General features: G+C 47.8%; 1 protein-coding gene across 3 annotated transcripts in view; it reads right to left on the bottom strand.

Annotated features, from left to right (window-relative positions):
* DAAM2 (dishevelled associated activator of morphogenesis 2) overlaps positions 1-15,381 on the bottom strand; it is a 114,250-nt gene that overhangs the window by 59,465 nt on the left and 39,404 nt on the right. Inside the window, exon 1 of one of the 3 annotated variants that reach the window (XM_054558773.2) lies at positions 5,481-5,643. The exons of the other annotated variants lie outside the window; for them this stretch is intronic. The gene's annotated coding sequence lies outside the window, so the exon portion shown is untranslated. Of the gene's footprint in view, positions 1-5,480; positions 5,644-15,381 lie in introns of those variants that run through there. 3 annotated transcript variants of the gene reach the window in all.

Here is a 15,381-nt window from a genome sequence, read left to right as displayed (position 1 = left end):
ATGACTGTATGTGGTATGTGCACATAGTTGGTGTACGTGCACGTATGGTGTGTGTATATGTATGTGAGGTGTGTGTATATGTGATGTGTGGTGTGTGTGGTGTATATGTGATGTGCGCATGCATGTATAAGTGGTGTGTGGGGGGTGTGTATGTTTAGGTTGTATATGTGTGGTGTGTGTATATGTGGTATGGTGTATGTATGTGTAGTATGTGTGTGGTGGGGTAGGTGTGTGTGATGTGTATAGGCAGTATATGTGCATGTGTGCTGTGATATGGTATGTATGTGTGATGTGTGTGGGGTGTGTGTGGTCACATAGTATGTGTGTAGATAGGGTATATGTGTGGTGTGTGTGTGGCATATGTGTATGTGTGGTATGTAAGAGGTATATGTTCATGTGTGGTGTGTGTGTGTAGATGGGGTTTATATGTGGGTGGTATGTATCTGAGGTGTGTGTATGTGTGGTGTGATATTGTATGTGTATGTGTATTTGTGGTATGTTTGTGTAGTGTGTGGTGTGTATGTAGATGGGGGGTGTGTATGTGGTGTATGTGTGGTATGTGGCACGTGTGTGGGTGGCATATGTGTAGGTGTGTAGGTGGTATATGTTCATAGGTGGTATATGTTCATAGGTATATGTATAGATGGGATTTATGTGCATGTGGTATGTGTCTGTGGTGTGTGTGTACGTATAGTGTGATGTGGTATGTCTATTTGTGGTATGTTTGTGTAGTGTATGTGGTATGTATGTAGATGGGATGTGTGTGTGGTGTGTGTACTGGATGTGTGGTGTATGTGGTGGGTACGTGTGGTGTGTGTGTGTTCAGGTGTGGTATGTATGGTGTGTGCATATACGCATGGTGTGTGTGTGGTGTATGTGGGGTATGTGTAGTACATGTGTAGCATATATGTAAGTGGGGTATGTGTATGTTTGGTGTGTGTGTAGGTGGTATATGTACATGTGTGGTGTGTGCATATGTGTATGTGTGGTGTGATATGGTATGTATGTGTGATATGTGTGTGGTGTGTGTGGTGTGCATAGGCAGAGTATGTGTGTGGTGTGTGTGTCGGTGGTGTGTGTATGTATGTGTGTGTATATGTATGTTTGGTGCGTGTCTACATGTATCTGTGCTGTGCTGTGTTGTGTAGTATGTGTATGTGTGGTGCATATGTGTGGTGTGTGTGTAGGTAGTGTATGTGTATGTGCATGTGTGGTATGTGTACATGTGTATGTATGGTGTGTGTGTGACGTGTATTGTGGTGTATATATGTGGTATGTGTATGGCATTTGTCAGGGTGGGATATGGGGATATGGGTATGTGTGGGGTGTGTGTGTGTGGTATGTGTATATGTGGTGTTTATGTGTAGAATATGTGTAGACGGGGTTTGTGTACATGTGGTGTGTGTGTTGTACGTGTGGTGTGTGTGGTGTGTGTATGTAGGGGGTGTGTGCAGGTTGCATGTGTGGCATGTATATGTGTATGTGTGGTCTATGTGGTATGTGTATGCTGTGTGTGTAGATGGGGTTTGTGTGTGTGGTATGTGTGTGGTGTGGTGTATATGTGTAGTATGTGCAGTGTGTGTGATATGTGTATGTGTGGCAGGGTATGTTTAGGTGGCGTGTATGTGTGATGAGTGTATACGTGCATGTGGGGTGTGTATGTGGTGTGTATGTGATGTGTGTATGGTGTGTGGTATGTGTGTGGTGTGCCTATGTCTGGTGTATACACGTGGTATATGTGTGATGTGTGTGTAGATGGGGTTTGTGCATGTGTGATATGTATGGGATGTGTACGGGATGTGTATGTGTGGTGTATACACGTGGTATCTGTGTGATGTGTGTATAGATGGGGTTTGTGTATGTGTGGTGTGTGTGGTGTGTATGTGTGATATGCATGTAATGTGGTATGAGTATGTGTGGATGTGTGTGTAGATGGTTTATGTGCATGTGTGGTGTATGTGTGTGGTGTGTGTATGTGTGGTGTCTATGTGTGGTGTGCGTAGTGTGTGTGTAGATGGGGTTTGGGTACATATGGTATGTATGGTATATATGTGTGGTATATGTATGTGTGGTAAGGGTATAGGTGATGTATATGTGCATGTGTGGTGTATGTATATGTGTGTGGGGGTGTATGTGTGGTGTGTGTAGTGTGTGTGATGGGGTTTGTGTACATGTGGTGTGTGTATGGGGTATATGTGTGGTGTGTGTATGTGTGGTGGGGGGTGTAGGTGACATATGTGTGCATGTATGGTATGCATATATGTGTGTTCATCTCCAAAAAGCAAACACACATGCTTGTACCGACTTCCAAATCTAAGTAGAAAGAACTCCCAGGCAACTCCCCAAAGTATATGAGCAGAGGAAACAGATCACTGGAAATCAGCCCCTGTGCCAATTTCTGATCAGCCCGCTCTTCGTTTATAAAGGAGTTGCCCAAGCATAATATTTAGGAAATGTTACTATTGAGAAGGCAATATCTTTTCTTCTTTTTCCCATGAATCACACTATGGCCTGGGAGCACAGACTCATTCAAAAGACGCTTACATCCGCCGTAGACTGGAGACTGAGTATCCACACATGCATCTCATTTAATCTCACAACAACCCAGAGAGGTCAGAATTTTTGACCAATGAGGACCCTGAGGTTCAAAACCAGGAGACGATGCCCAAACTAGGGCTCTTCCTGTAACGCAGTATCGCATTCCAACCCAGCTTTGATTTAGCTCTGGGTGTTGTGTGTGTGTGTGTGTGTGTGTGTGTGTGTGTGTATGTAACTGCGTTTCCCTTGGGTGTATATTACAATGGGGCATACCTCCCCTCAATCCCCGCCTCTGCTATTTGAAATCAGGGTAGTAGGTTTTAGCTGCATCCCCATTGAACTTGAAATAGAAAAAGCAAGTTGCTGACAATAATGTATCCCAAACTATTCCATGCTCCACACTTTAAAACATAAATATTTCACACATTTCTAGAAAAGAGAATACTAGCATTTATTAAAAGCTAGGCTAGGCTCAAAATTTCACACCTATTATTTAAGTATGCCAGCATCCTGCAAAAGCAGTAATATGATCTCCATTTTCACATATAGGGAAATTAAGGCTCGGAGAAGATCAGTAACCTGCCCAAGTTAGTAAAGTTGATAAAACATGTGACCTCAGTCTGACTGATTCCAACATTCAGATACAGCCTTCCCACTGCAAGCAGAACACAGCTGGTAAATGGCAGCATCACGGTACACCACACGCATCCCCACAGCCACAGCACCTCCTATGGTGCACTTCCCATCTCTTCCCCATCTCCCCATCCCAGCTCACAGGAAAGAACTCAGTGCTTGCATGACGAAACCCTGTCCCTGGTCACAGACAGCGATTGGGCCCCATCCTCTCACCACACACTTAGTCACAGAAAGGTCCAGGCTGTCCCACCTTCAGGATCGGCCTCTTGGGCATGTGAGCTGGGCACACTCAGAAGGGGCCTGCGCTTGGTTTACAGCTCTGCTGTTGCCGTCTTGAAACTTTTAGTAATTTTTGAACAAGGAGTCCTGCATTTTCATTTTGTGCTGGGCCCGCAAATCATGCAGCTGGCCCTGCCCGTCTTCTCCAGCAGCCAGCGCAGGCAGCCTTGCCCAGGAAGAGCGGCCTGGCTGGCCACTCCCTGCGTGTTTCCAAAAATGTCACCCACAGTCCCTGAATGGTCAGGACTGAACAGAGACAAGTTACTTTAATCTGGGTTGGCTTCCTGTTCAAGTGGCGTTGATCTACATCTCAGTAACTGCTGGACTACTCCCCACCCTGATCTTTCTTCCCCATCCCACCCCACTCCTCGACTCCCCACTCCCTGGTTTCCGACCACGTTGTCCCACTCATTCCTCCTTAAATGCACCATTGCTCAAGGGACTGAAATTCCTTGAGGGCAAAGACATTTTTATCTCCAACTCCCCCGACAGTGCTCTTTCCATACACACAGCAGGAACTTGATAAGAGCTAAAGGATTAAATGAATTGCTACAATGGTATCTGTCAATTTAAAAAATAAAGTTTTTAAAAAATTGGTATGATAAAAAATAAATTGCTATATTTCCTGAATTCTTGACCCTATCAATTATAAGACATATCATCAGTGTGATGACATGACATTAAGCATACACGAAGCTTGTACATCCTTCTGAAATTAAATAAATAATAAAAGCAGGAGACCATTTTAGCTTTGAAACATAGTAAAGAATAGACTTGCTCGTTCCGCATGTGGATTCTCAACATTACCCCTCACCCCAATCTCATGCCTACCTCCCCTGCTTCCTCCCCCTCTTCTCTCATCCATCCCCACTGCAGATGCCACCTTCCCCAAGCAGCCTTCCTAACCACTCCAACCTACCTGCATTCTCCTAAATAAACTCAGAGCACTTTTGTCTGCTGTTTATAGGACACTTCATTATATACGTTATTTAATATCTTGTATTCATTGATTTTATTTTTATTTATTTATTTTTTTGAGACGGAGTCTCTGTCTGTTGCCCCAGCTGGAGTACAGTGGCACAGTCTCGGCTCACTGCAACCTCCGCCTCCCGGGTTCAAGCGATTCTCCTGCCTCAGCCTCCCAAGTAGCTGGGTTTACAGGCATGCACCACCACGCCTGGCAAATTTTTTATATTTTTAGTAGAGACGGGATTTCACCATGTTGGCCAGGCTGGTCTCCAACTCCTGAGCTCAAGTGATCTACCCACCTTGGCCTCCCAAAGTGCTAGGATTACACGCATGAGCCACCTCACCTGGCCATGTGTCTGTTTTTTATACCAATTAACTTCTCCCCCATCTAGACTCTGAGTCCATGAGAATAGCTCCTGGCACAGTGGAATGTGTGCAGCAGGTCCTCAGTCCTCCGTGAGCTCTTCCTGAAGGAACGACATCTAACAGCAGTGTGTGGGGAGAGGCAGAGTGAAGAAAGTGGTTAACACCCCAGGAACGAACCTTCATGGCCCACGCAATGACTCAGGTCCTTCAATCCGTGAAGGCATCCAGGCCTTGGCCAGGCACCCTCAATAGGTGTCTCAAGTGACCCTCAGCAAGTGGCAAAAGAATGCTTCTTTATAAACCTGCATGGTTAAATCAGGTCTTGGAATTCTCAGATAAATGCAGGATGTTTTCATTTGTTTGTTTCATTTCTGTTTTTAATTTCCCCCTCCTCCCTGTCAGCAAAAGGCATCTTGCATGTAAAAGGTATGAGATATTTTTCGTCTCTGTGCTTTGAGGGATGCTTTCTCTGACGGAAATGAGACTCTGGCTCCAGGACTTCAGGCTACAGAAGCTGAGATTTCCTCTGAGAACACAGGCCAGTCCTCAAGCCCTGAGAACAGTCCTTGAATGGACTCCCCATTTCTAAATTGCCTTTTTTCAACCCAGACATCCTTGCAAGCTCTACCCTGATTATTGCCACTGAAGGGATACCGCCTCCTCAGTGCCCAGTGTTGAAGCCATTTACCCACCTCATGCTGGAAAGTGCCTGCTGTGTGTCGCCTTTTTCCATCCTGTCACCCCTTCAGAAGCCTTTTCTCAGTTCTCCCTCCTCAAGTTGTGAACGATGTGAAATCTGATCCACCTGCCCTGAGAACGCCAAGCTCTCTCTAGCCTCTTTGATTCAGCCGAAGTCACTCAGGTCAGAGCTCCTCCCAGGAATCCCTCCATGTAGAGGCCCTCCCGCTGGAGTCCCTCCCCCTAGAAGCCCCTTCCCCACCTTTCCCCAAGGAGTTCCCTGCCCCCTGGAACCCTCCCCCTGGAGCCCCTCCTCCCAGAGCCCCTCTCCCTGGAACCCTGCTGCCCCTGGAGCTTCTCCCCATGGAACCCTCCCCCTGGGACTCCCTCCCCCTGGAGCCTCTCCCCCTGGAACCCTCGCCCTAGAAGCCCCTCCCCAACCCTTCCCCAAGGAGTTCCCTCTATCCTGGAACCCATCCCCCTGGAGCCCCTCTTCCCAGAACCCCTCCCCCTGGAACCCTGCCCCTGGAGCTTCCCCCCATGGAACCCTCCCTGTGGGACCCCACCCCCCAGATCCCCTCCTCCTGGAGCCCCTTCCCTGGAGCCCCTCCCCTGGAACCTCACCCGGAACACCTAGCAAGCCTCACTTCCTGCTGGAAGCCGACCCGGCCACCCTTCCTCCTCCTTAGCATCCTGTGTTTCTCCCATAATCAAACATCAGGCAGATCTATTGTTTCCTGAATTACAGCCACTCTTCCTGGGTTGTGATCTTCTTAGGTCAGGGACAGTGTCACACAGTGTAATGGGAACCCTGGTGCTCAGCACAGAGCCTGGCACATAGTAGATAGACCAGGGCTTTGCCAAGGTGCAGACCCTAGATGTCTGGCCTTCTCCTGTATCCTCTCCCCTCCATCTCCTTCCTTCAGACTAATTCACCAATGGTCACTCCAAAATTCTCCTTTCCCTCATCTCCAGCTCCATATTTCCAACAATCTACATTTCTATTCAGATGTGCCGATGCTGGTGCCACCAACTACACCTACAACTAACCTCTCCTTCCCTTCCCCCTTTGGACCACCCCGAACTTCAAAGACAGAGAAGCATCTTTAACTCTTCCTTTGTCTTAAATACTGCTATATGCCAGGTATTTTATATGTACTCTCTCACTTAATTCTCACAAGAAACTCTGAAATGTGGGTATTAGCATCCCAATTTTAAGGATAAGGAAACCAATGTTCAGTGAAGTGAAGCAACCTTCCCAAGGTCACAAGCACAAAACTGACTGAGCCAGGATTAGAGGCAGGTTCTGACCTAGCTATTTATTTATTTATTTATTTATTTATTTATTTATTTATTTTTTGAGATGTTGTCTCACTCTATTGCCCAGGCTGGAGTGCTGTGGTGCAATCTTCGCTCACTGCAATCTCCACCTCCCAGACTCAAGCGATCCTCCTGCCTCAGCCTCCCAAGTAGCTGGGACTATAGCCATGCACCGTCACACCTGGCTAATGTTTGGATTTTGTGTAGAGACAGGGTTTCACCATGTTGCCCAGGCTGGTATCGAACTCCTGGCCTCCAGTGATCTGCCTGCCTCAGCCTCCCAAAGTGCTGGGATTATGAGTGTGAGCCACTGTGTCTGGCCATGACCCAGCTGTCTTAAACTCCCATTCTTCTCCCGCAACACACAGATGCTCCCGCACCCACACACAGTTCTCTCTTTTATAGATTATCCAGTTTTCATATCCAGTCTACTGGGTTCTACTTAGAAATGCTTCCTGCATCATGTCTGTGCTCACCTGTGTGAACACTGGGATCCCCTCACTGGCCTCTGGGAGGCTGGCTGTGTAGAGCCTCCTGCGATTTGCTGGCAGTGTGGACTCACCCCATACTTGCTCTGTGAGCCTGCACATGCTCTAAGCTTGGAACCATTTCTCTCAGGCATTGTCCTTTCTTGCCAGTTTGGCTGACCTCCAGCCCAGGCTGAGGCTGACCCCTTTCTTCTGGACTCCATCTGCACCCTTCTCATTCTTCCTTTTGGCTTCAGGTCCTGAGCTTGGTTCTCGGGTCAGAACCACTCAACAGACTACCTGATTAAACAATATCCTGAGTTTCCCAGCTCTCTTCTCCCAATTTAATTCCTGTTTTTTCCACTTTCAACAGAACATCTCAAACTAAGTGCACATTTTGAGTCTACCTAGTACACTTACAAAAGATGCAGATTCCAGGGCCCTACCCTCAGAGTTTCTAAGTAAACAGATCTGGGGGGAAGACCTAGGAATCTGCATTTTAACAAGTTCGCCAGGTGATTTGGATGCAGGCAGTTTAATTTACTGCTGTTTCTCTTTCCTCTTTTCTCAACAGAATTTTTACAAACCTTTTAACAATTCACACTTTCTATCCAAAGTTATGAGCGGATCCCTCAGGTCTTCCTGCCTGGCTGCAAAGTAGAATCACGGGGCATTTAAAAAAAAACAAAAACAAAAAAACAAAAAAAATGATGCTTAGCCTAGACCCAACCTGAACCAATTAAAACAATCTCTGTGGGAGGAGAGAGAGGGGGAGACACTAGGGTGAACAGTTCATCGTGGTTTGTCCAAGATCGCCCTAGTTTTAAAACTGAAAGTCCCGGCCAGGCACGGTGGCTCATGCCTGTAATCCCAGCACTTTGGGAGGCCGAGGTGGGTGGATCACTTGAGGTCAGGAGTTTGAGACCAGCCTGGCCAACATGGTGAAACCCTGTCTCTACTAAAAATACAAAAATTAGCTAGGTGTGGTAGTGTGTGCCTGTAATCTCAGCTACTCAGGAGGCGGAGGCAGGAGAACCACTTGAACACAGGAGGTGGAGGTTGTAGTGAGCCGAGATTACACCACTGCACTCCAGCCTGGGTGACAGCGCAAGACTCCATCTCAAAAAAGAAAAAGACAAAAGAAAAAAGAAAGTCCCAAATCACAGGAACCTTCTCAGTCTCAGGCAAACTGGGATGGTTGGTCACTCTTCTGGGCTCTGACAGTTGTAAAATCTCTCCAGGTGACACTAATTTGTAGGCAAGTTTACCAAACACTGAACTGCATCCAGATCAGGCAAGGCCTCAACCAACCAGCCCACTCTCCCTACAATTCCCAAAAGTCAGAGCTCACCTGCATTTTGTTTTCATCGAGCGCTGGTTATCTTAAAATTTGTCCCTGGGCCAGCAGCATCAGCATCACCTGGGAATTTGTTTGAAGAGGTGGCACCGTCTTCAATAATAATAGCAATAATAATCCACATCTACAATTTATCCACGTTTCTTCTATGGGCCATGCACCTCCTTGGATACCTTATGTGTCCTCCTTCAACTCACAAGAAAAACGTGAGGTCATTGTTACGGTGATCTCTGTTGACAAATGAAGACATTGGGCCCCAGAGAGGCTGAGGGAACCAGGTGAGGTCAGACTGCTAGTTGCTGGCAACACTGTGCCTAGAGCCCAGACATGCTTAACTCAACAGCCCCATGCTACTCTCTCACCTGCAGATCTTCTGCAAATCCCTACCAGAAGGCATCCGCGTGGACTGACTTGAGTGAAGCGGTGATTAGGGAATTATCTGTCAGCCATGAGCAGGTGGTACAGGTGGTTTGAGGCTGGGAGGTCCATCCCACAGGGAGAGTGTAGGGCTGATCAGAGGGGGCCTGTTTTGATTCTGGTGCAGCAAACATTTACTGACTACCAACTAACTAGCTGGCTTGAATATGCCATCTCATTAAATTCAGCGATAACTCTGTAAAATATATGGCATTGGGGTTTTGTAGGAGCCATACATAAAAGTTTCCCCTTCATGCTCAAGTTCAGGACCAATTGAGAAATAGACACATGAAGCCCCTGATAAAGGTCAAAATAGCAGCCATTTCTTCTTTTTTTTTTTTTGAGATGGAGTTTCGCTCTTGTTGCCCAGGCTGGAGCGCAATGGTGCGATCTCGGCTTACCGCAACCTCTGCCTCCCGGGTTCAAGCGATTCTCCTGTCTCAGCCTCCCAAGTAGCTGGGATTACAGGCGCATGCCACCACCCCTATCTAATTTTTGTATTTTTAGTAGAGACGGGGTTTCATCATATTGGTCAGCACTTTGGGAGGCTGAGGTGGGTGGATCACCTGAGGTCAGGAGTTCGAGAATAGCAGCTATGTTTATGATAGAGCTGTTGGGAGGATGTGGCTTTACTGGCCAAATGCACTCCTAATATTCCACCCATGAATGAGGCCAATTCACACATCCAATCACCGGCATAGGATGGGGACTATGGACCTCCCCATAGGAGCAAGCTCCTGACCCCACTGCCAAGATGCACCCACCCTGCAGGTAGCAGATCCAAGAGAGATGGGGGAGGCAGTTGGCAGGCCCAGCTCATACTTCTTCAAGAGTCACCAGTTGGAGATGCCTTGGCTCTTCCCTTGAGGAAGTGATAGAGAAGCCTGAGAATGGGCAGCAGGGTTCTCCACCCACATGCATATCAGAGCTACTCATGCCCCAGGCCCACTCCCAGAGATGTTGACTTAGTCTGGGAAGGGAGGGAGTGGGCATTAATATTTTGTAAAAGTTCCCCAGGTGATACTAAGGTGCTGAGTATTGACAGCCACTCACAGATCTTCTCTTGGAAACCAGAAACCAGGGCAGTGCCTCTGGAAGAGTTGGAATTGTTCCTATTTGACAACCATGGAAACAAGTGCTCGGGAAACTTGAGTATCTTGCCCTAAGTCCAGAGCTAGTAAGTAGAATAGTAAGGATGAGTAATGGCAGTTAACAAATGGGCTTTCCCCCAATTTAGGGTGGACTTGGAGGTTTGCAGCCAGGTTGGAGCCAGATCAGCCAAACCAGCCATTCTCAAGCTTTATCCTGCATCAGAATTTTGTGGCGGGCTTGTTAAAATGCAGATTGCTGGGCCCCACCCCAGAGTTTCTGATTTAGAGAGAAGGCTCTGTAGCTGTGAGAAGAGATGACAATGGAGCTTTGGAGTTAGGCATACCTGGGTTCTAGGCACAGCTTTGCCACCAACTAACAATATGACCTTGCCTGTTTTACTTGACCTCTCATGGGCTCAGTGTCATTTGTCAACTAGAGATCACAGTAATGATGACCTCACGTTTTTCTTGTGAGTTGAAGAAGGACACATAAGGCACCCATGGTGGTGCAGGGCCATAGTAGAAATGTGGATAAACTGTAAATGTCATTTTTGCTGCTGTTATTTAGGGATGCCTTCTTTAAGAAGGCTGGAAGGCTGGGGGGAGGTTTTAGATGCAGGCAAGAATACCAAGAGATAGAACACGAAAGTATGAATGAACTAAGTCTTAAAGGATGCAGCGACGTGAGCCAAAATGGAGCCAAAGCCAGGGCACAGAACTGAGAATGAGGGAATCTTCTACACAGGGGGGAGGTCTGCTGCAAATCTGGCCGGCAGAGGGGCTGGGATTTAAAGTCACCCAAAATAGAACTTCCTTCTCTCCAAGCTTGCAATCTATGTTTCCCCTCCTCCTCTTTTCTCTGGGCCACACTCCACATGCCTCTGTCTAGACTAATTTGTTAGAACTGCCCCCCACCACCACCCCAGCCCCAACCCTGCCCTAGGGATTCAAGGAATCTTAGCAATGTCTCCAAGTTCTGGAGGAAAGGAAGCAGAATATATAAGGGGGAAGCCCTCTCTGGGCCTGTGTCTTTGTATGACTTCCCTCAGTTCCACACCCTCCCTTCTCCCAAGACAGGGCCCTTCCATGTCAGCATCAGCCTGGCCATCTCATTAGGGTAGGCAGCAAGAGGGGCACCAACAGCCTTCTTCCAACCACTCAACCACAGAGTCCTCTCTGCATCTTTGCCAACCCATGCCCCTGTCTCTTTCATAGCTACGCTCAATGCGCATCCCCCTCAAGCCCTCCCTGATGAATCTCACTGGATGGCAAGAGTTCCTTCCTCCATATGTTTGTTCATTCATTCAGCCACTCATTCCACAAATCTTCTCTGAGCACCAACTCTGTGACCTGGCACCAATACAAAAAAAGACACAGTCCCTGCCCTCCTGCAGGCTAAAGAAAAGAGCACTAGATTTGGAGTCCAGAGTTGGGAGCTCACATTGTCATAAGGAAAAAATAGAGCCCCAGCTCATGTTCATCAAGTCTCTTCTAACATGAGAAGAGATCTCCCAGCCACTGGTGAGACACAGTCAAATCTTCCTGCTCTCTCTCTTGCACACAGAAAATACATAAAATAAAACACATTGTATCAGACATGGATAACACACTTCATGACTCCATGCTGTTCTCCACTCTGCAGACTTTAGAAATTTGTCTGAGTCTCAATGCATGCCATCTTCAGTCACTACCTGGACCCCTATGTCCAGCATCTTAGCTTAATGACTATGTCAACCAGCATTTCTTGGCTTGTTCAGATGTGCCAGGCACCGGAGATAAAGAGATGAACAAAATACATTCCTGAGCACCTGGAGCTCACAGTCCAGTGGGAGAGTCATGCACATAGACAGACAGTCATGACACAATGTGGGGAGCGCACAGTGACCTAAGTAAGGCATTGTGGTGTGGGTGGAGAGAGGCACCTAATACAGCTGGCTATTGACAAGGAGGACACCAGGTAAGGCTTCCTGGAGAAGATAATGCCAGAGCTCAGTCTTCAGGGAAAGTGAGTCTGAAACTGAGCCTGTGCATTGGCTTGACTCCTGCCACTTCAGGTCACCTTAATCACCTCTCATTGATTTTGCTCCCTTCCTTTCCCTGCCCTCCATCTCAGAATTCCCAGGGCATTGGAGCTTTTGGAAATGTGAATCCAAATGCATGTGGTGTGATTATGGCTGGATTTTCTCCTTCCTCTTATATAGAGTTAATATAACACCAACAGCATGATGCTGATTATGTAATAAAAGCTTAGAACATAAAGTGAGAGTTAATTTCCCCCTGACTATTTTCAGGTGGTGCCCAGATACCCCCTCGGCCTTTCAACTCCAGTGCAAGTGAAGCCAGAGCTGAGTTTTCAAATGTCACACACGATCCTCAACAGCTACTAGCAGACAGAAAAGGGCAGGGCTTTGGCCAACTTGAGCACTGAGAGTCAGGGCTGTACCAGGCTCGGCAAACAGGAGCTACAGCTGCAAATCAAAGGCCTCTTTCACTAGGGAAGCAGAGTGGAGTTGAAGGATGTCCACATCACACTTTTTCTCCAGTGCAGTCACCCAAACAGTTAGAGAAAAATCATAGTCAAAATGAGTGAAAAAAGAAGGATGTAGGTAGTCACATGCATACAAATGGGGGAATTTGAAAACCAGCAAGCCCCTCTCTAAATCGGAAGTGAGATATCCTATGACAATGTAAGAGATATGCCCTTATATTTACCCCTGGTGGAGCCAACTGAAACCCATCCCCATTTCTCTGGGAGATGTTGTACATTATTCAAAGAGCTACATCACATGTCACTGAGTGCTAAAGAGCCATTACCCCAAGACTCACTTCTGAGAAGCAGCAAAAGCCTCAGGCATACAACGGGGTCAAGAATCCAGAATTTTTAGATTCTAAACTTGGCTCTGCCACTAACAAGCTGCAAGACTTTGGGAAAGTTGCTTGACTTCTCTAAGCCTTACCTCCTTCATCTGTAGAGACTATGACAGGACCTAACCCCAAGGTAGTGGTGAGGACTGAGTGAGAATTTAGGCATAGCACTGCTTGTCAGATACAGAGGATTTCACAAGGAAAATATTTAAAATATTTCCCAACTTATTTGCCTCTGGAAAATGCCAGTGTTTCATTTTTTTCCTTTTCTTTCTTTTCTTGTACACTTCTAATATCAGAGCTAAGCCAGGACCTTGTTTTCCCTGGGAAAAGAAGACTGGTAGCTTCCAGAACAAAATGGTACATAGAGGGAGGAACAATTGATACGAGGTAATGATGTCTCCTCTAGACAGGACAGGGCAATAGAAAACCTTTATAGGCCATGCATGGTAGCTCAAGCCTGTAATCCCAGCACTTTGGGAGGCTGAAGCAGGTGGATCACTTGAGGTCAGGAGTTCAAGACCAGCCTGGCCAACATGGTGAAACTCTGTCTCTAATAAAAATATGAAAAAACTTAGCCAGGTGTGGTGGTGCACACTCATAATCTCAGCTACTTGGGAGGCTGAGGCAGAAGAATAGCTTGAACCTGGGAGGCAGAGGTTGCAGTGAGCCAAGATCACACCACTGCATTCCAGCCTGGGCGACAGAGCGAGACTCCCATCAGGTAGGAAGGGAAGGAAGGAAAGGAAGGAAGGAAGGAGGGAAGAAGGGAGGGAGGGAGCAAAGCAAAGCAAAAGAAAAGGAAAAGGAAAAGAAAAGAAAAAGGAAAAGAAAAAAGAAAAGAAAAGAAAAAGAAAATCTTTCTAGTACTAGGAGGAAAAGAAAGTAAATGCCCAGGATTACACTTCCTTCCCCACCTCCAGAGAAGAGAGGAGGGGGTGGTTTTCAGTGTCATTAGAAATAACTCAGTGACTTGGAGAATTTCAGAATGGGGTGCAGGGTTGGGGAAAGGTCACGTGGAGAAACCCTGCCTAAACCCAGCTCTGAGAAAACGTGGCTGGCGACAGCTGAGGAAGTTACCTGGGGGCTGCCCTCGGGCCCACCCATTTAGAACCCTCACATCCCAGAGCAGCCACTGGACACCTGGGCCCTCCAGGGGTGGGTGGATGTCCTGGCAGAGCCAGGAGCCTGAGGAAGCCCTAAGCTTCAGCAGTGGGTGCCAAGTCTACCCTCAGAGGCCCTGGGGACCAGACCAGACCTGGCCCCTTCAATGGAGTTCAGCACAGAGGCCCAAGCAGCAGAGAGAGCAAGGTACAGCTCCGTGGAGATCTGCAGAAACCCTGCAGCCCCCAGGCCCTTCCCTGGTCACCAGGAAAATACTGGAGCTTCCCCAGGAAGCCAGACCATTCAGGGGAGGGGCACTGGGAGCTGCCCTCACAGGAAGTTTGAATTTCGACTTGATGGGACCTTGCTCCAAAGCAACTCATTTAAATCAGAGACTAAAGTACCTTTATTTTTCACACTAAGTTTTTCATTGAAAATTATCCATTATAAGAATCAATTACTTTTTCCTGCACAGCTGAGTGTCATTATTCATTTTCGCTGCCCAGTTTAGTAAGTCTTCAATAAATATGAGCTGCTATTATGTCATCATCATCATCATCACCACTAAGTGGGTTATTCCCAGATAGACAAAAGGAAGGGAAGAAGAGGACAAGAGCAAAAAATAGTCCCACTTTTGTTTCAGATCTGAGTCCTCGGAGGGCTCAGGGAGGCTGGCTGGCATAGGAGGAGAGGGGAGAAGGGGAGCCTCTGGGACCCCCTCACTGGGGAGTTCATCTTCTCCTTATTCGACACAAACTAGTCAAGCCCCACTTTCACCCAGGTTTAAGTGCAACTGACCTGTCGGCCCCTCTACCCTTTCCTCACCAAGGGAGCTGCAGAGGAGTGAGCACCAGTGCACCTGCCTCCCTAGTGTACCTGTCCCCCCAGTACACCTGTTCCCCCAGTGCACCTACTCCCTCAGTACACCTGTCCTTGCAGTGTACCTGTGCTCCCAGTGCACCTGTCCCCCCAGTATACCTGCCCCCCAGTATACCTGCCTCCCCAGTGCACCTACCCCCAGTGCACCTACCCCCCAGTGCACCTACCTCCCAGTGCTCCGGTCCCTTGCACTGCATCTGCCCCTTCGGTGCACCTGCCCCCCAGTATACCTGCTCCCTCAGTACACCTGCCTCCCCAGTGCACCTACCCCCCAGTGCTCCGGTCCCTGCACTGCATCTGCCCCCTCAGTGCACCTGCCCCCCAGTGCACCTGCCCCCTCAGTACACCCATCTCCCCAGTGCTCCTGTCCCCACAGTGCACCTGCCCCCTAGTGCACCTGTCCCTCAGCATGCCT

The sequence above is a fragment of the Pongo abelii genome, chromosome 5 (assembly GCF_028885655.2).
Source record: "Pongo abelii isolate AG06213 chromosome 5, NHGRI_mPonAbe1-v2.0_pri, whole genome shotgun sequence".
In the NCBI taxonomy this organism is placed as follows: domain Eukaryota; kingdom Metazoa; phylum Chordata; class Mammalia; order Primates; family Hominidae; genus Pongo; species Pongo abelii.
The sequence above is the reverse complement of the archived record's forward strand: the minus strand, read 5'-3'. Positions and strand labels throughout refer to the sequence as shown.